The sequence below is a fragment of the Cavia porcellus genome, unplaced genomic scaffold (genome assembly GCF_034190915.1).
Source record: "Cavia porcellus strain 051 isolate PalLab524CR breed Dunkin Hartley unplaced genomic scaffold, mCavPor4.1 scaffold_9, whole genome shotgun sequence".
Taxonomy (NCBI): domain Eukaryota; kingdom Metazoa; phylum Chordata; class Mammalia; order Rodentia; family Caviidae; genus Cavia; species Cavia porcellus.
Genome location: NW_026947492.1, coordinates 24,706,055 through 24,731,287, shown reverse-complemented (window position 1 = coordinate 24,731,287; position 25,233 = coordinate 24,706,055). Strand labels below are relative to the sequence as shown.

The window sequence follows — 25,233 nt, the reverse complement described above, 5'->3', positions numbered from 1 at the left end:
AAGCAGGATTGAATCACAAAAAGTAGAAACGAGAGTTGTCTCTCAAGCTAACAATTCACAGTCATTGTATCTCTCATGATTCTAGAAAAAGTTTTCTCTGCTGTCAGCATAAAATTTCTTTCTGTGTCCCCTCTTTACTTCACAAGGAACGCATTTTTAGTATCCTTCACCTCCACGTGTTTCTGTTTAATTATCATTAAGCCTCATTTGCACTAAGTCCAAAGGGAAACCAGCCCATGGCCGTGGGATTTGGTGTTGCTTTCTCCAAGGTCAAAAACCTCACACAGCTGCTTGTGCTGAGCCATCTCCAGGTTCCAGCAGCTGCCCAGCATTTATGTTATGTTAGAGATGTTCTCTTGTCGCAGAGCCCAGAGAGCTTGCTGTTCAGCCAAAAGGAATCCCTGGGGAAAAAGTCAATGAAAGGCTGCGTGACATGCACAGGGCTCTGGGTACCCCCTGCACACAGCAGCCCCACAGAGAAGCAGTGCAAACCACTGCAGTCCTCTAGTCAATCCATAGCTTCGGGGGATCCCTGGTCCCTTGATTTCTCAACATATAAGGAGTTACCCTGAAAAGTCAGAGAATCTGCTAAAGATTTTCCTCTAGGATTGATAAATCAGGAAAACAAAGAGCTCCTTTTCATAATGGCAGTTGCTTGGAAAAGTATGGGATTCACTTCCTCATTATTATTGTGTTGAGATTTTTTAAAAGAATGAAATGTGACAGGGAAAGGAAGAGAAGAGAAAGATGGAAAAAGACAAGTGGGAGTCTTCATTTACACGATGGGGTTCTGTATGGTAGAGCACCACATCTGTATTTATGAGGATGTAGAATGACTGTCAGGCTGTGAACAGCTTTGATACTACCCAACACATCAGCGTTCCAACCTACCACAGACCATTACAGCCAGGTCAAGCATAACTTTGACCAATGACAGAGAATACCACTACCTTATCTGCTGTAAATACCTCACCAATAGACAATAACTCACTGTGCCCAGGAACGTGTGCAATTTAAAGAGCCAGAGACTAACTAATGTCCTCCAGGGGAAACTTTCACATTGAATAGATCCTCTGAATTCCTGTCCTTCCCACTAGAAATTCCTAGTATTTGATAACTGTGTACACATCTCAGCAACTCCTGCAGAATTGAGTTTGCAAGGTCCACAGTAGCAGCATCAATGGAATCTTACAGTAGACTGTTCTCCCTCTCATCATTCATTTCTGCAACTTGGAATCACCTCAAAAATAAAGCACCTGCTCCAGTGTTCCTATGCCAGTCTCTACTTTCAGAGCAACACAAGCTCATGCAATTAGTGTTTTCACAGAACAAGACATGCATTAGAACCCACCATGGTACCATAACCTCTAGGCCCAAGATAGTATTATACAAGGACAGATTTATTTGATGTCTTGGAATAGTGGTTGATATGGTAGAACTGGCCTTTCCAAGGCCTTTGCTTATATATGCTCATTCTTTATAACTTGTCACATGTATACTACTTGTGGGAGAAAGTCATTTGCTTACAACCTATGAACATAGAGCCTTTGATTCTCTTGTCTGCCTTTTTGTTGGTATGGTAAGGACAGTCAAGCAGTCAGAGGCTATTAAGGAGTCATAAAAATGATAATGGAGGGTGACACACAAAGTATTAGACTGGAAAACTTTCAAAAATCATGACCCAACTATATGCTGCCTAGTAGAAACTCCCATTAAATCTAAGGACACACATAGGTTGAAAGTGAATGTAAGGTTAAAGATCTTCATGCAAACAGCAACCAAAAGGAATCTGAGGCTATTATATTAATACCAACAAAATACATTTTAAGTTAAAAACTCTATGAGAGATAACAGACATTATATATTCCTACAAGGATCAATCAACTAAGAAGATGCAGCAAATATAAACATATATGTACCAGAGCTCCAAAATACACAAAATAAATTTTGACAGATATGAAGAAACAGTTCTACAATCTAGTAGATTTCTATCCTAGGATTTAAATAATTGGTAAACCACCAAGCAGAAGATAATAAAGGAAACAGTATTTGAACATCCAAATCAACTGGACCTCTTAGACATATGCAGAATGCACCATTTTATCAAGTACGCATGGAGTATTCTCCATTATAGATATATGTGAGGTCTCAAAACAAGTCTTAATTTTAAAAGATCAAAGTCATATAAACTATCTTTTCCAACCACAGTGAAATAAAAGTAGAAACTAATAGCAGAACCCCCAAAATCTACAAATCCACAAATACATGTGAAGGGGAAATAGAAATGTTCAACAAAAGCTTGCCAAGAAAGCTCACCAAGAGTGCCCACCAAAACCAAGCAGATACATCTCGATAACCCTGACAATGGAACATTCCCTCCTGTGTGTAACTGATGCTTGTTTAACTGATGGCCTTGCAATGTAACTTGAAATGTTTAAACTCTCTTGGCAACCTGTCATGTCACCCACCCAGTCATAATGCACCAAATCTGTCTCTGTATTTCCCCCTTGCTCTCCCTATAAAAGACCCAACATCCCCCCACACACACATCCCAGGCAAGGCTGTGACTCTTTGGGAGAGATCCCACTCAGGCCAACTGGTGTAATAAACTGTCTCCTAAGCCTCCTCAGTGTCATTTCCTCACATGTTATTTGTTTTCCATAGCACATGGAAATCTAAAAATATGTGGAATTTATTTTACTGTTTACTTTACTTTTTTGATACCAGGAATTGAACTCAGGACCTCACATTTGTCAGGGCAGGAGCTGCACCACTAAGGTAAATCCCTGCCCCTAATATGTGGAATTTTATTTTTTCTTCTTTTTTTAAATTTTATTTTGAAAGTATACAACAGAACAAGTCAGAATAAAGCCAACTAAGATCGTACAGTGAAATTGGTACAGAACTTCACAGCAGGTTACCGGGATAACAGTAATAGGTATCACAGTATATTTTGTTATCTTTGTAATAGTTGTTCTTTCAATCACGTATATCAAAATGAGATGAAAGATAGAACACTATAGAACTTATCAAAACAGAATATTGAATAGAGCAGTACCATTAATCAGAAAAGAGCAAAACAGTAATAAAAATATTTGCCTTCAAAGAAATGGTAGAAGGAAGTCCCCCTTATTTGCTATGGTCAACCTCCCAGGAGACGCTCAGATTTCTGGATCCCATTTGCTAGTGGGCTGGGTGGGGCGGGGGGAGAAGGAGGATACGGGAAGTGGGATATTTGACTCTAGGCCATGTAGCAGTAGGTTCACTATTGCTTAGCAGGGAGGCAGGATGGTCATTTGGCTTCACAGCGTCCTCAGTTCCAACGGTATGGATCTCAGGAGCTGCTGCTGGTTCTCCCCCTGGAAGGGCTGCAGTCTGCCACACTGCCTCTGCTTACCAGGGAGGGGAGGTGCTTGCTTGGCTTCCCAGAGTCCTAAGTTTCAACATGGCGTGGATCTCAGGAGACACTGCTGGTTCTCCCCCTGGAAGGTGGAATTTTAACAACATACCATTAACTAATGGGTGAAAGAGGAAGTCACAGGGGAAATTAGAAAATCCCCAAAACAAATGCAGACAACAATACCAATACTTATGGGACACAGAGAAAGTGGTGCTGAGAGAAATTCATAGCTGCAAACATTTGAAAAAGAAGGGCTGTCTCAAATTAACAACCAAATTCTGTACTTTAAATAATAAGAAAGCAAAATGGTAATAGATGATAAGTTATTCTCCGTGGCTTCAAAGAGACCTTGGCTTTCTGATGCTCTGAACTGCTCTGGCTCCAACGATCCCTATTTTGTTTCAGTATCTGAAGCTTCAAACTTTATCCATCCCAGGCTTCCAATTTCTAGCAGAGTATTTTCATACAAAACCATGATCTGCAAGTCTGAACTGTTCACCACCGCCACAAAACTTGTTTTGCCTTCTGTGGTTCAAATCCCAAGATACAAAGACTTCTCTGCTCCCTGTTCCTCCCCACACTCCCACAGCCAGCAGGGGACAGGGCTTCACTGCGTCTGTGCATAGGTCTGTCTCTCACTCACTGCTCAGTGTGACCCTCAGAATCTCTTCCTGGATCCTGAAATACCTTCCTCCTGTGCTGCTTGCTTCTTGCTTCTTCCCCATGAGAGTGTTAAGTGTTAAGAGCACAGCTCCTGGGACCCAAAGCGAGATCTGAATCATAGTTCTATGGATTGCTGACTGCTTGAACAGATCAGGTTCCCTATCTGTTCTCCATTTTACTCCTATGTGATAGACATGGAAATTGTCTTTACCTCATGGATTGAAATGACAATGAAATGGATTTATTCTTGTGAGTGAATTAGAACACTTGCTTGAACACGGAAATTATTCAATAAAGCCTCAATTACACTATAACCTGAGCTCTCATTTTTTAATCATTGTTCTAATAAAGTCATTCCATGGTTAAAAATATATATTAGTTCCCATTGCATACAGAAAAAGATCTTAATTCTTTCTCAAGTTTATGTTTCTGGCCCTAATTCTCACTATGATTTCCCCCAAGACTCTGTGATATGACCACACTGGTCTGTTTGATGCTCATAAAATACACTCTGTGCATGTCCGCCTTGCATACTGTGCCGGGTTGTTGTTCTGTTGGTCTACAAGCTTTGCCTACATGTATCTGGAAGTCCAAGCTGGACTCCAAAGCTCAGGCCAAATGTTTCTCTTTCTGCCCAGTGAGTCTTCCCAGATTGCACTGCTCACCTTTCCTCCCTCTGCACCATGCTTTCCCCTACATGCTAGCTTCATGCAGTTAGCTGTTCATATTCTCCCGTGTCTGTGATCTTTTCCAGTGCAAGTCCTACAGTATCTATCACCTTGGTATTCACAAATCCAGCATTCAATGAGAGTCAGATCTGCACAGACTTTTTATTTCCTTAGGCTTGTGCTCACAGGATATGACACTTAAACTACGCAGTTCTGCAGAAACCTCACGTTTCATCTTGTGAACCAAAACAGGACTCAAACCCAAAATCAGAAGGAGTCTTCCCTGCCATCCCTAACACATGCCTTGATGAGGCATGGCCCCTTGTTTCTAAGGGTTTCTTATAAACAAGCTTACAAAGACATCTCCAAATAGCACATCACTCATAAAAAGGAGTGTGCTGATGAGTTAAGTGTAAATGAATTAGAAACATATGGATCCAGTCTCCTTTAAAAGGCACAGTGGGGTTCTGAGCAAAGGGCAGAACCTTTGGATGAGGAGATTGCACTGGGGATTTTTCCAAACTCTGGACCATTAGCTCTGGCCAGGCCCAGAGCTAGTCTAGTATATAGATCTCCAAGGACACCAGCAGTTTGAGAGCCTCAGCAAAAAGTGTCCATCTACCCCAAATCCTCACACTCAGAACTGGAGATCTTCAGGGCAATGCACCATCTAAGAAACCATGCCTCCCACAAGCAGCTTCCCTAAATATCTTATGCCAGCTGAGAGCTGGGACATCAAGTCCAGCCTGTAGTTTCTCAGTAGAAACCCAACTGCAGCAACTCCAAATGGGTGTAGAGGCTGAGCTTAAACTCTTGCTATTTCCCAAAGATCTCCTCCTTTTGGATGAAATCTTTGACCATGAACAGTGTCAAGGCCAAGTTTTGTATCAGCCTATCTGGACAGTTGGACTCATGCTCATTGGTGTTGGAGGATGATATGGTGATCATATTCTACTTTGGAGATTTTAGAGGGGACAGGAAAGTGCACTTTAACATGTTCAACTACACAGGAAAAATTGACAAGAAAGGGAAAGATCCTGATCACTGGGTGACATCAGTGCAGTAGGGCTTGTGCCTTGAAAGATCCAGCTAAACAGAAATCAGAAATGGAGCGAGGAGGTGCCCCAGATATGAGGATCTTCCACGCTGACCCCTGATCTTTGACTCTCGTGGGTTCTGAAGTGCCGGCCTGGGATGGAAGGAGGCATCTGGCTGCTTCTGAGATGTCTGTGTTTGCCAGGCCTCCATCTCTTTCCCCACCCACTGCTTCTTCCAGATAAATCCAAGGCTGCTTCAAATTCTGATTTTTCCTTCTCACAGTGGTGCTGTTATGGAAACAGGCCTTTCTCATCCGCCACTGATCGAATCACGTTTCAAGGGTGGGGGAGGACTAAGAAAAATGAGAAAGTGGAACAATATTCTTCCAAATGTTGCCTTAAATTGAAATCATCTGTCCGAACAGCCCAGTCTCCTATCCCCAGCCACACCCAAGCAGCTGGAAGGTGGGTGGAGCACAGCCACCCTCGAGGGGTGGAATTGTTGCCTTGGTAAGGTGATATGCTGAGAAGAAATTCACTGTGGGATGCCTTTCTTCCTTTTCAAAATATTTATTAACTATTATTTTAACTGCAATTTCTGAGCCCCAGTATACAACGTGTAATGACCAAATCAGGATATTTAATATTTCTGTGTCCTGAAACATTTTTTAAAGGTTTGGATTAACATATAATAGTTGTACATATTTATGAGGTAAAATTCGATACTTTTCCAGTTTCCCTGCACTCCTGTCATCCACCCCAACACTCAGAGTGGGCCTCGGGAGTGACCAGGGGAGTTCTGGGTACGGCCCGCCGAGCTGGGTTTCCCAGGCATCCTCTGTGCACCCTGAAGTCCTCTCTGTCACCTGCTCCCTAGGACTGACCTTCCTCTCCCTTGTGGGTGTCTAAAGTCAGCCACCTTAGACTTTGAGACCTATACTTTGACACTGAAGGTGAGTGGCCAGATGAAGCAGGAACAGGAACACCTGAACAGAAGGAGAGCAGGGCATGTGTGGCAAGCAACAGCTGGACTCGGGCAGCATGTGGTGCAGAGGCAGGGAGCTGGCCAGTGGGAGATGGCCTGCACTCACTGCCCAGGTCCCAGCCCTAGCACCCCCACTCTGGAGCTGGAGCAGGAGGTGCTGTGGGGAGACCAGAAGCCCCCACCCCAGTGATGCTGGCAGAAAGCAGGCACCATCACTGGTCAGATGAAGCAAATCTGCTGAGCACCGCTGTGTGCCAGCCACAGATTTAGATCGCAGGGACATGAGGTGAAGAACTAAAGCCCAGGGCCAGGGGCAGGGACATAGATATTTGGAGGAGTTCAGGAGTGGTATGGAACTGAAAGAGGCAGTCACACCATCACCCTTCACCCAGCTCCCTTTGGTGTGTGGGCCTGAGCTGGACTGAAAGTCTCAGGCAGCCTGGGTGTGTGACCAAGCTGCTTACAACTCTCCTCAACCATGCCTCAGTTTCCACATCTGTAACCTCAGTTCTGGGAGTTTGCCACACAGAGAGCCAGGGGGACGTACAGGAAAGGTTGCTATCAGGTGGTGTCACACAGATGGCCGGGCTTCCTGGGAGAGCTGCTTCTTGATCCCTTCCATGTGCCCCAGGGTCTTCCACTCCACTGCAGCTCCATGTGTTTGGAGCTAGCAAGCTGCTGGCCAGTGTGCTCGTCCAGGCTGATTGGATGGGTAGAAGAGGTGACCAGGAAAGAGAGCAGAATAGTGGACAGAGGGTGCAAAGATGAGGTCAGGATTTGGGGCGGGCTCTCTGCCCAGCTTAATTGTTTTCATCCTCAACATGATTCCTAACAGCTGGGCGAGTGACGGTCCCGCTCGGATTCCACAGCAGCGGAGGGAGGCCAAGGGACTTGGCAGAGGAGCCCTGCGGCTAGAGCCTGCACCAGGAATGAGCTCAGCCCTGGGGATAAAGGGCCAGTTCGCTCTGACTGCCTTTTGCTGGTGGCTGCTTTGAGCCCAAGCTAAGTAGGGGCTTTTCTGCCAGGAAGTCCATCCCTCCCACAATTTGAACACCTGACCTGTGACACAGTCTCTGATTTCCTGTGTCCACTTTCTCAGGTGCCACAGCAGAGGGCCAGCGATGTCAAGAGCTAAGTTACAAATCTCTGAGAAGCTAAGTGAACAGCACTGTAGTCTGTGTCTCCAGGTGGCTGTCCTGATCTGGACAGGCTGTGGCATGCATGCAGGTTCTGGTCACAAAAGGGAGGAGCCCAGTGCCAGTGCAGTGTCATCCACACTGCTCTGAAGGAGCCACAACTCCAAAGGACTGTGGGCTCACTGTCCAGATGCCAGTCAACCTGTGTGAAGAACGCAGCAGCCCCTAGCTCACTGCCTCAAGACAGAAAGATTTTCAACATAGGGGCTTCTCAGCTGTCTTGGTGATGTGACTTAATTAATTCTACAGCTCCTCAGCATGTAAAATAGGGGGAAAACACAGGATCTAAGTCACAAAGCAAAATAGCAGAGCAGAAGCTCACTGCCTCTGACCACAGCGTTGGTCTGTGGACTGTGCAACACACTGTGCTGGGCTCCATGATAAAATAAATGCACATCGTGGTTCCCTGGAGAGGACAGCATCTCCAGGACAACAGCTCTGCTCGACAGATCTCCTACCAGAGCTGAATTTGGTAACCTCTGCATGTACCTCGGCACCTTTCAGCTTCAGTACCCCAGCATCTGAGGAAGATTCAGGTCCTCAGATACATCTGGCCCTTCCTGACCGGTGGTCAGCAGGTACCCCATGATGTAGCCCTTTCTTTTATGGCACATGAAACCCCACTGCTACAAAAATCATGCCTGTCAGGCCTCAGCCTATCTTTCCAGTCAGGCCAGCAGAGCCCTTCCACCCCTGACCACTGCCTGCAGCAGCAAGAAGGGTCAAGCAGCCCTTTGCCAACCTTCCTGGCAAAGGCTTTGTGTGGCACTAACTCCCTGGATGCTAGGGCCCAGGTGAATGTGGACCAAGTTCAAATAACAGAGCTGGGGGCGTGCTCAGCAGAGGTAGCAAGATCACTTGTGGTCTCTACCATCCACTTGCAAATAAGTCTCTTGGCATTTTAGGGACTCCCATCACCTGTGGGTTTGGGAAACACCACTTGAATTTTGGTGCAGACTATGATTACTCTGGGGCCCCAGGGGCATTGACAGAAGGTGATAAATGGACAAAAGTCAAACAGAATTGCACCAAGAGCTTGACTGTCAAGGTTCCAATCAAGTCGCAGCATGCAGGACTAGAAGGGGCATCTATGCCCCTTTGTTGTGCCCCTCAGAGACACAACAAAGGCCCAGCAGGATGGAATTCCTTCTGGAGCATGTTTTGTACCTGCCAGCCAGGGCAAGTAGACACCATCTCAGGATGCTGGCCAACAGCTGATCTTCCCAGGAAGAACACTAATAGGGCTGCACTTTTGGAGACAGGAGTTGGGCACAGTGACCTGCTGTTCCTACTTATTGCCCTTTGGGTCTAGAGCCTTCAGAAAGGCCCGTGTCTCTGGGTTACCCTCCTTTGCCATAGGAGGTGCCTATGTCAGGGATGTGCAGCAGGGCCCTTCTGAGCACCCTGAAATAGCGCTCCAACTCTGAGAGCCAGAAAAAGGATTGCTGGAAAAATCCAGTTGTTTTAGGAACACTGCGTATGAGGTGCAAAGGAGGTGATAAGTCCATCTTGGCCTCTACCGATGCAAGGCTGAGACAGCACAAGCCCCTCGTCACCCAGAGCTACAACCTCCTCCAGCTCAGCCCTTCCAGTAGCACGCAGTGACACCCAGCTGCACCCGCCTGTCCTGTCCCCTAGTGTCTCCCTCTCTGTGGAGCTGTTCACAGAAGAGTGACAGCAAGTTCCAGGAGGTGGCAGCCGTGTGTAGTCTGCAAGGAGGTGCTGGCCCACTCCCAGCCACTGGCCTGGAGATGTTGCCCACCTAAACCACAGCTGGCTAGAGCTGGTGGTGTTTCCCACCTTACCACCCTCCCTCCAGGTCCCCAGGATGGCCAAAGATCAGATTCACAGGTATGGCTAACCTGGGACAGCCCAGGGTACTTGGGCTTGGTCCAGAGTGGCCACAAACTGGCTCAGCTGACTTCCAGTAGACTAAAATGCAGGGCACCAACACCACGTGCTCAGGCGACACCCATTATCCAGGTAATCTGAGCTTCCCCTCTGACCCAAGCATCTTTCCCAGGGACAGGTTCTACCACGCTGGTTGCAGTGCACCCACTGGCCTTTAATTCCTGTCTCTGTAAACCGAGAGAAGGAAATAAGAATTAAGACCTCAGGAACATCTCTTAAAAATAAGCAGTGATCCAGAGACAAGGAAGGCTGTGGGCTTTCACTAAAGCACAAGAAGTTTCCCTACAGCCCAGAACCTAGAGCTTGAGGGTGAAAACCTGCTCTGGAAAGGTTTTAGAGGCTGCAAAAATGGGAAGGTCTTTGGAACACCCTCCCCCTCCAACTCTGTTAAAAAGCATTTGCAAAATGAGCCCCAAGCTAAAAATAAATGACTGTGGATTTAAAAATAAAGTTGTTCCATGTTTCAAAGAATCACAGAATAAGAACTTAGAAAGGACATTGGCATTGAGTGGGCCACCTCCCCTGCACCACAGCAGCCTGTCCTGCTTGCCTGGCCCTCGCACAGGAAGCTCATTACTTTGAAGGGCCACTCTGCTCTGATGTTTTAGATCATTTTTCTCCTGCTTAAGGGTAGGTTTTGGCAGGGCTGCAGCTGTGCTGTTCTGCCTTCTCTAAGGCCCTCCTGGCATTCCACTGTGGCCCTCCACAGTGATGTGGGTGCATACGCACCTCTCCAGTGGGCCTCCCGGGTTTCAGCGTCCATCGGCCTGTGGAGCGACATTGGATTCCAGGAGTACAATTGCCAGGTTCCCTGACAGCAGAGAGCAGAGAGGAGCTCATGCCACGAGCTGGCTGGCAGCATGTGCTCAGAAAGATTTGCTGATGCAGGAAGGAAAGGAGAAAGGCAAGCTGGGATCAGATGCAGAGATAGACACTTCTACGGACTGACAAGCGTTACTATAGATATAAAAAGTCCCCAGCTGTCATCCCAGAGCCCATCCCACCCAACATACCAGATCCCCAAGTTTAATTCTACTGCAGCCATACGTCTCACCCCACTTCTGTCCTTCACCCCTGCATTCCTTTCGGTTGCCTCCTGCACACGCACACCACACCCACATTGACCTCTTCCCGTTTCCTCTTCCAGCTTTCCCCACTCTCCCAAGGTGTCATCCCAAAGCTTCATCTATAAAAGGTCCAGCATATGTCCCATGAGACCCAGATTCCAAAGGAAACCAAATACAGAGAAGACCCAAGGAAATATGTCACTCTCAGGGCACTGATTGATACCCTTTGGCTCTGAACTGATTTGGGGAGGGTGTCTCAGCTGCATGGGCTGGAACCCCTGTCCTGGAGGAGCGGGGTAAGGGCCGCCTAGTCTGAGGCCTTCCTCACAAGATCCCTAGGAAGGCGACCTGGCTCAAAGGCTTCCCACCCTAGCAGCAGCCTGTTCTGTGCAGTGGAAGATGCAATTGATCTGTAAGTAGGTAATTAATTTTTTATTTTTTCCCTCTAGAGTCAGAAGGAAAAGGAACTCTGGCAACCAGTGCTACCATAAAACTGCAAGCCTCAGGACTGCGTTTGTCTTGAACATGGAAAGTAACTCCCTGCTCCACCCCCATCCCTGGAGTTAAACAATAATAAAATATTAACTGGCTCCACTATTCTGACACATAGCGGATGACTTTCTTTAAAAGATGTCTGTGCTCTCTTGCTGCCAAAGACAAACGCGTGCCTTTTCTACCTGAGCCCAGGAGAGGCTCCACCAGTCCCATGCTCTGTAGGGCAGCACTGTCCGAGCTGGTGTGGGAGCGGGACATGCTGTGTCTGCCACAGGCCTAGCAGGAACCTGGGCATTGGCTCCGGGCCTCAGACTCCCTGCTGGGAGGTGTCTGACTGCAGCAGGGTGGAGTGGAGGACAAGGGGTGGCTGCTTCCCTTTCCACAGGAAGCCAAGCCGCTCTGTACAACTCTTCGGAGGGATGGAGGAGTGGCAGAAGAAGGGGGTGGGGAGAAATGGACAGCCAGCTGACTAGGGATCAGCCCTGAGCTGGGGAGGCAGTGAGCCCTATAGGAGTGGCCCTAGTGGAGGGAAGTTAGGTGGCTGGGCGTTCCCTGGCCCTCTTCTCTCTCTCTTTACTTTCCAGACACCATGAGGTCCAGAGGCCTCCTGAGCCACTCAGTCTCCCCTAAATGGAGGCCCGAAGCCAAAGACCAAACAGCCGTGGACTGAGGCCTCTGACACCACTAGCCAGTGTGAAGTTCTCCTTCCAGGTGATCATCGCTCCTGTTCGGCACAGCAATGGAAAGCTGACCATACACGTGTGGAGGTGTTTGAGGCTCACACAGATGGACCCAGAGGCAGGAGGGAAGAGCCTTACAGAGAGTGGAGAAAACAGAGAAAGAAGGAGGAAAGTCGGTGAAAGGGAGAAAGGGATGATAGATGGAAGGGCGGGCACCCTAAGCAGCTGGGAGACGCATGGAACAGGGAATGGTGCCCAACACTCAGAGAGCACAGAACAGGAGTGAAGCCGGGACCAAGGGCCCAGCTCCTGAGGAGACGGGGAAGATTTTCAGAGGGACAATTATTTTATTTTAAAGAGAAAAACAGAATAAAACCGTTTCAAACAAGAAAATAGGAGGGTAACAGCGGTTAATACACTACATATTGTTACCTTTAAATTAGTGACTCAGAGTGCAAGGTTGTCGGGGTCGCTCCCGGCCGGCAGGAAAGACACACGACAAAGTCTGGCGGTGTGCAACCTTGCCTTTATTTATCTCCGCGTGGGCCCCGCGAGGCCTCCACTCTGCCACCAGCCCTTTCTCGCCGGTGGACTTTTTCTATCTCTCTCTGTGCTTCCTCTGTGCTTCTCTCTCTCGTGGCGGGAGAGGCATTCACTTTTATAGGGTGACAGTGGCCAATCAGTTCAAAGCGCGCGATGCGGGCTAATTGGCTAACATCAGTTGTTGCTAGGCAGACTATCTTACAGAGCGGGTTGTTTAAGTCGCCAGCGCAATCAGGGGGCAGGAAGCAGGCGCCAACTTGACTCACTCGATGGGAGGGGCAATCTAGCTCAGGCCCCGCTCCCACCCACAGGCCCTACGTCCGCCAAGTAAGGCGACCGGTGTCGGCGGCTCCCAACACAAGGTAATGGCATTTAACTGTCCAAACCATTTTAGCACAAACCTTTCTTTTCAATGAAATAAGAAAATTAGTGGTATAACTATCTTAACTAATATAAAGGACAGTTAAAATCAGCAGCAGCTCTTCCAAGCTTAGGAAACTTAGACACTCCTGGATGTAATTCCCCAAATCAGGGGGCTTTGCTTTTCCCCAGTCCCTCTCTTTTGGGTCACCAGGGAGTTTAAAATGCAGATCGATGCCTTGATTATGTGACCCACTCAAATCAGGTGGCTGGCACTTTTCATCCACCCCTGCTTCCCTGATAGGGTAGGGGCAGGAGGTGAGGAGGAATGGAGCACACAGCTGGGCAAAAGATGGGCTACGGTCTCTTGGGTCACTAGTGACATTTTCATCTGCAAGCCAATTTAAGTCCTGACACCTGGGTGTGTAGGTATGACCAGTCCACTTAGCCTTCTGAAGAAGCGATTGCTGTTGCTCCTATGTGAAGAAAATCAAGGTGCCCAAGGTGAGGAGGGATATGAGGAGGTTCATGGAAGCCCTGCATGTTCTGCCCTGCACCTGCACAGCCCCACTGAGTCAGCTACAGTCATGGCAGAGCCCCGTGCGTGGGTATCACCTCACCTCCTGGCTCCGGTGCCTCTTACCATACACCTTCAACCACACTGGTGCAGGCAGCTCTGCAGGTCCTGGACAGGGACAAGCTGGATGTACTGGGGAGACTGCGCTTCCCAGAGCAACCTTCAACCAGCAGAGGCTGGGCACTGGCTGCAATGCGCAGGCCCAGAGCATTCCAAAGCCCTCAGAAGGTCCCAAGCAGGTCCTGGCTGTCCAAAGCGGTGGCCTGCAATCCGAAAGGGTCTTTCTTCTCCCATGCTGCCTGTCCTCCCTTCTGTTCCTAGGCTGACTCCTCAATTAGTGACTGGACAGAAGTCCTGGGGGCCCTGTTTTCTGCACACGTCCCTAGTGGAGGAGAGGCAAAGGCAGTTGTTTAGGTAAGAGACGACTGCAGCTTGGACGAGGAACAGATGTAACAATAGACAGATTGCAAAGACACTGAAGAGGCTAAATCAAGAATCTGCTGTAACCCTGTTGTCCAGTACCACTGCCACTCTTATTCCCTGTAATGCTCAGGGCAGGAGGAGCCCAGGATGGAGGAGGTGCGGTCAGGTGCTGCAATCCTGTTCTGCAGCTGTGCAAATGGCCACCATATATGGATGTGGAACTCAACAACCACCACAAAACTGAGCTCACAAGAGAGGAAGGCATTGCCAGGCAGTCCTAAATTTAGCTGCGTTTATAATGGCGCCTTTGGCAGATATTCCCCACCCTCGGTGTCCTTCAGGCAAGAACGCGCAGCCGGGACCATTGCAGTAGAGATGGAGCACCTGTCATAACTGAGAGAGGACACACACGGAGGAGCAGTGAGGATGTCTGTCACTGAGCAGACACCATAGGGGCCACATCCATCCTGAGGGGCGGGCAACGCTACTCCCCCTTACAAATGACCCAGGAAGGCATCCTAACCTGCCCCGGCGTGCTCAAGCTGTGAGTGACAGAGCCAGCACTCACAATGCAGACCAAATGGCTCCAAAGGCCATCCTTTTACCAACTGTCTCCTGAACACTTCCTTATAAACTGCCCTCACTCTAAAGTGGGAGAGGACCCCAGAGAGATCCAGCCACCTCTTCTGACCCTTTGTTATCAGACTAGTTGATTGCCAGTGGGATTTTTACTCAGTAATGCAGCACAGGGTCGCATTTAGTGAGAGTGAAAACAGAGACAACCATGAAAGAGGCCGAGGCCTGCAGTCGCTGGAGGCAGTACCAGCACCTCTCTTTAGTTGTATTTAACAAATTATTTACATCAACTCCTGCAACCCTTTCGCAAGTCCATGATATAGGCTCCGTTATTAGGACCTCTTTCATGGGTGAGAAAACTGAAGCAAAATAAAACAGCTTCGTAATTTTCTCTGGAAGACAGTCAGTGCACAACAGAACTGAAGTTTTAACCCACAAATTCAAAATCTGTATTTTAAATCCCTGTTCCGTGGTGCTTAATCACCAGCACCCCCCCCCCAGAAACCGGGGGGCATGGATGATACTGTGGAAGTAGCCTGGGGAAAATGTAAAAATGAATCTGGCATGAATTTAGCCTTCAACCAACTTATTCCCCCATAGACATTAAATATTCCCACAAATGGTTTTAAGAAGATGTCAAAAATGACAGATGTTAAATGAAAGGTAACACCAATACTAAGGAGCTTCAAAGAAGGAAAGACATTTCAGCATGCAGGAGTGGGAAAGAACAGTATGTTCATTTCTGCTGTGTTATGAAACACCTCAGAACCCAGTGGCTTAGGAAATGCCCATTTATGACTCGCCTCGGGGTGGCCGCAGTAGACCCGGAGATGCAGGATGGCCTCCCTCTTACAACCTACATGGCCGAGACAGATGTCATGACCTCTTGTTCTCTAGAATACAGTCTCTGCTCATCCACATGGTAGAAGTTCTTATGAAAGATGGGAAAGGTGTCACATTTACTGGTATTCGTTGGCCAGAATAAGCCACACAGTCAAACCCAAAGTTTAAGGGGTGGAGAAACAGATACTGCCTTTTGATGGGAGAAGAGGCAATTTCATGTTGTAAAAAGGTCTTGCAGGCATTAGAAGGATGTAGAGGTAGAGTTTAGCTTTTATTTTTCAGTGGATCAGGATTGGAGAAAACTAGGGAGAAGTGATGCACCTCGAAAGGTGGCTAAGGCCAGAGCACTGGCAGATTCCTAATGCACATAGAACAAACCCAAAGAGGTAGGAGAGCCATGGGGATGCCAGGACCCATTTCACCTTCATTTGGAGCAGCTGACGTTTGCAGAAGGGGATGCCCTCCACTGTAGGTGGCAGTCTGTAGGTTAGCTACTGTAGGTACTTTGGCGTCACTCTGTCAAGTCAGTGGTACGGGTACTGCAGTGGTGGTTGGTACCGAGTGGTGAAGGGGATGAGGTGACATCTTAAAGACTCTCGAAGGTTTTATTATGGCTTAGCTCTAAAAATTTTACCCATAAGTCTCAGGTGTTCAGAAGTGAGGCTTTGAAAGGGTGCTTGAATCATGAGGGCTCTAACTTTATCAGTGGATTCAACCACTGATGAGACCACAACTCAATAGCATTATTGGAAGGTGATGAAAATTTAGCATATGGGACCTGGTCGAAGGGAATGGGTCATAGGGACGTGGCCTTGGGATCTGTCTTGTCCTGGACAGAACCCACGTGGAGGCCTCTGTGCCCTGGGCTGGCTTGGAAGGACATCCCTCTAGTTTCTCCAGTACCCACACCACTAACTTGATAGAGTGACGTCAATCCAGATTGTCACCTGCTGTGGCCAGCCCTGAGGAGGTGAGCTGGGAGACTGCAAGGCTGCAGATATAAAATCAGTGAGGCTGAGCGTGGGCTGCAGAGCTCAAGGCAAACGGCGTCAAAAGCCATGTCCATGTAGGCCACGTGGGAGCTGAGAGAGAGGAGAAGCAGCAGGTGAAGAAAGGAAGCAAACAGATCCCTCGGGTCCTTCATCCTGAGCACTTTCCCATCCACGTGGGCATTAACCAACGGTTCTCATTTGTGGGTTTTGAATGGTTCTGCCCCTGCATTAGGCAATGGTTCTATACTCTAAGGCAGGTGATGGGTTGTTTTTCTCTCTCCTTTTTATCCTTGGCTAGAACACTGGTTATAACAAAATCTTGAAAAGAGAAAGGCTGGCAGAGATGGAAGGATATTTTGGTAGCAAAGTGGAATAGAACCCCAAATGGAGTGGGTCTTCATGAGAGAGGGGTTATTCTTTTTTTTTTTTTAACTTATTATTATTTTATTTGTAGTGCTGAAGAGAGAACCTAGGGCCTTGCATATGTCAGGCAAGCGCTCCGTCACTGAGCCACATTCCTAGCCTGAGAGCTTATTGTTAAAATGAGAGCTATTTTTTTCTCCACCTCTCTTAGCAGTTAGACATACCGTCCTGTGAAAACGGAAGCTGTCATTTTTCAAATAAATCCTATGCGTTAGTGAAGTCTTAAGTCCTTAAAAATGTTAGTTGAAGTCCATTTATTTTTCCAGTGACTGTTTCTTTCAAATATTTTATCAATTCTCACCCTACTTTAAAGAAGCCCAGAGCCTTTCTCCTCTGCAGGACATTTACCAAGTGGCGTAGGGACACATATTTCCCTGGAAACCAGAAGTCACACAATAGTCCTGGCCCTTTAGAGCCCCGTGGGGTGAAAAAAGTCCCCATTATAATTAAAATCCGATTATTCTGCTTTTATGTAACCTCCTTTGCTATAAATAAGGGCCAGCCCAGCTGCCAGGGCACAGAGTGACAAGGATACAACGTGACATGCCAGCCACTCATGTTCCCCTTTTATGAGATCAACTTTTATACTTTGCACTCAACTCACCGACAGATGATAAAACAGCTTATTGGAAACAGACACATCAACCCTGCACATCACTTGTCAAAGACTGATTCCACCTCTCCTGGACGTAAGTGCTTCTCAGAGAGAAAGTCAGTGTGAGCAACAGCCCCCGTTTCAGTGGACCGCATGTGCACTGCTGTCCTGAATCACCCAGACACTTCTCCACGTGAGAAACGTCTCTGCAGGGTCCTGTCATGATCTGCATGATATTTATGGGTTTTGTACCATGGCCTGACTGCTTTATAAAACTATTCCAGCAGAATTCAGGCTCTGTGGTGCAGCCAAATATTACCCTCCAAGTATTTTCTAGTCTATTTGTAGCCACAGAAATGTCTCCTCTTTTGTGGTCCCAGGAGGCACAGCAGTGCATCAGTCCCGGCTTCTACTTCAAAGGGACTGTTGGGAACAGATGCCTCCTTGGATCTGAGCAGCAGTGGGAGGAGACCTGCAAGCTGGTTTTCATGAGTTTTCCCTGCCACGCCATCTCTGTCTCACCTTTACTGAGGGCTCACAATCCGGCATCATCTGTACATCAGTCTTAGGTCCAAATGGACCTTTCGGACCCGTTTGTGGACAGGCCCGGGGGAGTGGCCTTGTGGCAATCACTGTGGCCTCTTCCGGGGTGTGTCCTGCTATGGACACGACTCTTTCCTCTGTGTCTGGACGTCCAGCTGCAGATGAGCAATAACTCAGTGTGCAGTTTCATGATGCAGGCGCAGCTAGAAAACATGTCTCCATGGCAATGCCAAGGTTACCTCATCCAACAGCATTCAGATGTTACTGACTACAGAAACAATCTTTCCCTGCAAATACAGAGCAAGTATCCATTATGTATAGAGCAAAGAGAGAGTCTTCGTCACTTTGTTTTAAGGTCCCACTGTTGTGAAGAATAGGGTAGGACATTGTCATGTTTGGGAAGCGCTTTGCATCCAGACAACATCCCTGCCCCAATCCACCCTGTGTCTCTGCCTGAGTTTTCCTTGTTACCCAAATAAGAGGGGCTCTTCTGGAGGAGTTATGTCATCAGTCATTTCTGTTCTAATGCTGACTGTTGCCAAAGAGTTGTTTCAATGTTTTGAAGCCAGAATTCATATTTTCTCAGCCTCAGCAGGACCTGGCCCACTCAGCACTCAATTAAGGCTGTTCATGGGAAACCCAGGTGCATGGGATGGGAGAGGGACCCACTGCTGCCACAGTGACCTCCCCACCCCTGTCCAGGCTAGCACTGTTCACTCAGCACAGGCACAAGGTTAGCTACTCCCCACTCCCATTCACCAGCTGGTACTTAGCATCACTAGGCATGATGTCACGCCTCTCTGCAGCTCCCCAAAGAGCTAACTTCACTGTTAGGAGACACTGGAGAAAAAAGAAGGCATTCTGTCATGGCAAAAAGAACTCTGAAAGTTAGATTTGTTTTCCTTTAGAGAGAAATGGCTTTTCCAAACTTCCTCAGGTCTAAGACGAGAAAGGGTGTCCTCCTCACCTCTTCTCTGTCCCGATGGATTGGGTAGAACATGCAGATACAGGCAGCTGGTTTCACTTCCACAGGAAGGGAGGTGAGGTCTGGGTCCAGAAGGGGTTGACAAGCTTGAACCATTCATTGTCCCATTGTATCACCCCCCTGTCCGTTGCCTTGTGTAAGAGACACCTGTACCGGGTACAATGGTGACTTGAGGTAAATGGGCCTTTCTGTCTCCTTAGAGCCAGCTTTGAATAAATCGGTTTTCTTCTTTACCAAAACAAATAGCCACCTTTGATTTGGTCAGCAGCCAACAAGTGCACCCTTCACAGGACCTAAGTGGGCAGCACTGATTCCTATGTATCAGTGGTTCTCGGCATGGAGGAAGAAACACCTGGACACAATTTGACTTGTAATCGTAATCGCTAAGAAAGCGTTGGTAGTGGTTTCTTGGGAGCAGAGGTTAGGATGCTGCCTAGGACAACCCCTCTGTTCCCACCCAAACAATCAATGATCCAACGCAAAACATGTAAAGGATGACGTTCCGAAGCCTAACTCTGCACAACTGGACCACGGAGAGGAGAGGTGTGTTTACACAGCCATTCAGACCTTTTCTGCTCTCAGCAGAAGGGCAGGCGATGCTTATTTATTAACTGTGGGGCTGGACGCCGGGAGTGTGTTCGCCAGGGAGCTCCAGTGCAGAGACATGCTTTCTTGTGACAGGGAGGGTTTACAGTGCATGCTAATCCTCCCTGGAAAGCCCTTTCGGCTCTGAATTATGATCTCGGCCTACATTGTCTCACATTGCCTCTCTGTTATTAAAATTCCTTTCTGCACAATTCATATGAACATAAATCCTTCCTTAAAAGTCCAACCAATGCAATTTCCAGAAAATTATGTTCTCCATTTTAAAAATTGTCATTTGAAAATAATGTCCTTATGGTGTTGGTTCACACCTCTCTCTGTCTCTGACTCTGACTCTGTCTCTTTCTCTCTCTCTCTGTCTCTCTCACTCTTTCTGAAATCTTAAGACCAATAGAGACAGACAAATACATGAGAGGACCTTCAGGAGAGCGCCACATGGACTCATCTACACTACACTCTTTGTGCCTAATTGGCATTTCCTTGCTATTGCTTATCTGCCAGTCACATGACCCAGAATCACTTCTTAAATTGTGATTCGTATGTGGTGTAAATATGAGCAATTCTGTTTTTGTTTTCTTCTTCAATGGCAACAGGAGGAAACACAAGGGCAGAAGAGCTGCTGGAGGTGGTGGCTTGAGAGCCAGGTCAAGTCACTCCAGACATGTTTTCAGGCTGAGCCACCCCACCTCCCTCCACCTGCCCACTTGCTTTTGTTCCAAAGCATGTGTGGCTGTGTTCTATCCAGGTAATCTTAAGGCAAGATGGCAAATGTCTAGGCCCTCTGGAGGTCACACCTACACACTCACTGCCCAGGAGGAAGCTGAAGTCAGGCCATGGGGAGAACCTGCTTAGCCTCCCACTGAAACAGAATGGCAGGGCCACATACTTAATGCTTTAGGGTGTCTCATTGAAAGGTGGTTCTCCAAGGGCCGAGGGTTTAGCTCAGCGGTGTAAGCGTCTGTGTGGCTGGTGCGAGGTCCCGAGTTTGGTCTCTGGTATCAAAAATAAATAAATTTTAAAATGGTGGTGCTCTGAAAAACACCAGTTACAGTGGAATGGGCCAGTGATTGCCCAGGTTCTTGTCTAGAATACACACACCGTAAATAGCAATCAGCTCCACTATGGAAGGTCACAGGACACTGCACTCAGGGAAAGTCTATGCCAGCAAAGTGCAAAGCACAGACCAAGAAAGGTGTCCAGGGGACAGAAAAACCTCCACACAGGTCAGAAGCACATGAAATTATTCACAGCAAAGAAAGGGACGGATGAACCAGCCTTTCAGAATTTAAAGGCCAGATACACAGCTGCTTCACACCTCCACTGAATCTCTGGGTCAGACGGACAGGGATGATTGTCAGGGTGCTGAATTGTACTGGGGGCTCTTAGTACCCCTGCTCATCCCAGGAGTCATGCTGATCATAGTGATACTTAAAGTGCATACTGCATACTTAGGAACCTGTACTGAGGCAGGGGTAGGGTGAAGGTGAAGGTGAAGGAGAGCCAGGCTAGGAGAGCAGCACTGTGTGCTCTCACCAGGGCATATTTCTTAAGCTTTTGTTATTTTTCATCTCACTCAGGACCATGGAAGCAGGAATAGCCATCAGGTACTATTAGAATTGATTGGAGGGTGACAGTGTCTCACTCAGCTCCAGTTCTAACTGTACTGATCTGAGAACATGATTTTGAATATGCCACAGAATTTCTGCTCCAAGCCTCGTAGCTGTTACATCTAAGAAAATATTAAAGGTATTTAAGCTAAGATGGTATCTTAGAAGCTGGTGTGGCTGGAATAACAAGTTTGACATATGTCTCTGGAAGAGGGAGGGCCATGGTGCGACAGTATCTGATTGCCTCACAATGGTGCAAATCTTAAAAGACACACATAATACAGAAAGTAAAAGTGGGGATACTATCCACTCCCCTCCACTGGCTGCTGGACCACTCCTCTAACCCACCTGAAGCTGGGCGAAGCCCCAGGTCCACCAACCAAACTTTCTCCTAATGTTTACTACCTAGAGGCAGAGATAAGGAAAGCAAAGAGCCCTGAACCTGCTCCAGAAAATTCCAGAATTCCAAACCAGGATGTACTTTTGCCAAGTCCTCCAGAATGATCTGCAGTAACTGTTCTTCACCTGGAGCTCACTAAAGGGTCTTCCATATGGATTGGATCTCATGCGTCCAACCACAAAGGAGAAGGATGGGAAAGGTTGTGTGCTGTGACATGGCTGATGTGACTTGGCACCTAGTCAGCCACGTTGTCAGGCAAACACCAGTGACAGGCACCCTGGCCCCAGAATGGTTTAAGTCCCTAACCCTAATATCTTCAGCAGCCATGCCACCTTCCTCTCTCCCAGCCTGAACCCACCCACTCTGAGTGCACTTTCACCTCATTAAACATTGTGGCTATTACCATCGTCCGCCACATCCAATTCTTTGTGCATAGCATACAAGCACTTAGGACCCCATCCAGGGTCCCAGCACCCATGGTAACACACTTGTTCCTGGACTCTGAAAGGCAGGGTGCTTTGTAGCCAGCTGGCCTCTGGATGTCGAGGGAGTCAGGGCAGCAGGAGGAGGCCTCTGAGTATCTGCGTAGCTCTGAAAGACAAAGCCCTTCTATGCAGGTGGGAGCCGCACACTGTGTGAGAAGCAGGGAGAATCACACACTAGTGTTTGGGGTGAATTCTGGGCCTGATGGTTCCTTCTCTCTGGATACGTTGCAAATTCTCAGTTTCCGGGAGAGAGTATTGTTTGGTTTATTTCACCACTTCTGTTGTCCCTGTCAAGCTGAATTTGCTTCTTGACTCAAATGATCCAGAAAGCAGGCTTGGCCTCTCCCTATTTTACTCTCCCCATTCCCAGCCACTTTATACAGCAAGAACTGCCGGGGCCAGTTTCCTACTGGATTAGCCAAGAGCAGGCCAGGCACTTGCTTCATGGATTCTCTCCAGAGCACGCTTCAGTCTAAGGTTTATCACTCAAGCCTCTCACTCTTAGCCTGAATTGATGTCACCCACACACAACTTTCTGCAACCTTGGTCTGGGAAAACAGAGCCCATCTGGTATGGAAGGGGAACCTGTTTGCTTCTCCTTGCAAAACTTGTCAGCAACTGAGCTGCACAAAGCCCCGGAGGCTTTGAACTGGCCCTTTTGTTAAGGAAAGCTAGCAAATCCATACAGATGTTTCCCTGAGAGCCGTTCTGACCAGGGCACAGGGATTTAGCCTTGCCTGGTATCAGATAGCATGGGAAGGCAAGGAATGCTCTTTGGGGATCAGGAAATATATTACATGAAATCACAATGTAAGTGTGTTCTTTTTGGATTAGGCAATGTTTTTCCCTTCTGTTTTTCTTTATATAACCTTATCACTCAGTGGACTTTATTTCTTTCCCCTCTGCCTTCCTTGGCTCTGATGCCTGCTGTGGTTCTTCAGGGCAGATTCAGCTCATTAAGCAGCTGTAAGTCACAAGGGTTTGAGCCTCTCCACTCCAATGTCACCTGATAAGTCTCATTAAAGAGCTCTACGGCTTCATTTTCCAATCCAATGTAGAAATTCTTCTGAAGCTAGATTTTAAGAGTTTAAGATACTTATAAACCAATAGACGAAAGACAGACAGACAGAGAATTAGGCAGAGTTCTCCAGAGAGACACAACTTATAGTGTGGCTGGATAGAGAGATAAGAAGGGACTTACTACGGGAATTGGTTCACATACCATGGAGGCTGAGGCATCTCACAGCATGTCATCTGCAAGCTGGCAACTCAGAGAAGTCACTAGCCAGCTTCAGTTTAAGCCCAGAACCAGGGAAGTTGATAAAGGTAATGCTTGGTCCAAAGTCAAAGGCCTGAGAGCACTGGATGTCACTGGTGCCAGCGCTGGAGTCTGAAGGCCAGAGCATCTGAGGTTCTGATGTCCAATGGCAGGAAAAGAAGAGTCTCAGCTCTAGAAGGAAGAGATTTTTAAAAATGAATTCAGCTTTCCTCTGCCTAAAAAGGAACAAAAGTCCCATCCAGGCCTGTAGCCAGTTAGCCGGTCCCCACCTACACTGGGGAACACAGACCTTCCTTACTTAGCCCACTGATTCAAGCATTAGTTTCTCCTGGAGTCTGAGTCTCTTCCCAGACATGCACAGAAATGCTTTACTTGCTGAGTGTCTCTTAATTCAGCTAACTTGATCACAAAAATAAGCACCACAAATGTATAGTTCATAAATGATGGGACACAACTTCCCTTCCTGTCTAACTTCATGGCTCTGTGATGATGGCCAGCACTGGCCTCCTTGTCACTCTGTCTTACCTTGCTCAGCTGACCTCCCGGCCTGCCCCACAGTCAAGCGGAGAAGTATCCAATATGAGAAATGCACTCCTCACCTCTAATGTTTTAGTAATAGACATGAAACTTTAAAGGCAAGTTCCTCCAAGAGAGGGAGACTGGGTTTATCCGTACTTAGGTATATGTAGCTAAGTGACTCGTGGTCTTAAGCAGAGGTTGTCTGTGTGTGTGTGTGTGTGTGTGTGTGTGTGTGTGTGTGTGCAAGCACACGCACCCATTTGATTCCCAGCTTTGAGATTCTGTTAGGGAAGGATTTTGGAGGGTAGAAAGCAAGATAGGAAGAAGAGCACTGAACCCCAGGGAAAGAAAGGCTGGGGGAGACCAGGGTCTTCATGATTTTCATGGAGCCTCCCTTTCTTCCATTTAGCTTCCTTTCTTCTTGCCTTATCTCTGGGTCAGTCCCTACTGTGTCCAGGAGACTTTTGTGGACAGTTGAAAGCAGGCTCTCCAAGGGGCAGACTTGCTCCCCATTCCTACCTCAGATCCATCCTCATGGCTCGCTGTGTTCCACAGCACTCGGATTTTATGTCTTCATGAATCAAGAAATTGTGAAAGACAAAGTAGAAGAATAAAAGGTAAGGAGGAGACAAACCCCAGGACAGAGAAACTGAAAGTTACATAATAATCTGCTGCAATCCAAACTAAACTATGTTAAATCAGATCCAGTGACAATGTACCTATTTGGAGGCCCATTTGGGGCCTGTTTGCTGGTCCACCCATTTCTTCCTCACCTTGGATGTGCCCTGCCTTGCAGTTCTCAAACTCCTGGGCTGCTGGACTCTGGCTACCTCAGCTGTGGATTACAGGCAGGAGAGCAGACAGTGGGAGTAGAATAAGAGGTGAGGCCTCTGCTGCCCGCCTGCTGCAGCAACATCAGCCAATAGAGACTGGATTCTACCCCAGCTTCAGGTCCATAGTGGTGCTAGTTTTGGTGAGATGGCAGTGCACCAAGATTTAAAAATGGCACCTCCTCTCTTTATTCCTCTGGTCCCACAGCTGGTACAAGTTTCTTCCTATTGTTAATTTCCTGGTTACCACTGTGACCCCACACTTGGCTTCTCAGTTCACCCAGCCCCATGTGAGCCCATCACTGAAATAGATTCCCTCTATTTAAAACATGCAATGACTGGTATCATCTCTCAATCACCTGTCTTAGAAACTTACACATCAGAATTTATTAATATTGGCACACATACACAAAAACTAGACCTTACAAGGGGCTCTTGGTCTTCTTTATGACCTGAATGTTTGGCCCCCATGTGTGTGAGTGTGAGTGTATGGGTGTGTGTGTGTGTGTGTGTGTGTGTGTGTGTGTGTCTGTGTTACTGAGGATCAA

General features: G+C 47.6%; 1 long non-coding RNA gene across 1 annotated transcript; it reads right to left on the bottom strand.

Annotated features, from left to right (window-relative positions):
- Nucleotides 1-1,796: 1,796 nt before the first annotated feature.
- Nucleotides 1,797-14,157, bottom strand: LOC111757633 (uncharacterized). The gene is made up of 3 exons (XR_002791934.2): nucleotides 13,626-14,157; nucleotides 10,590-12,235; nucleotides 1,797-3,482 (listed from the first exon to the last, which is right to left on the bottom strand). It is a non-coding gene; the product is annotated as an uncharacterized LOC111757633 (long non-coding RNA).
- Between the last annotated feature and the right edge of the window lie 11,076 nt (nucleotides 14,158-25,233).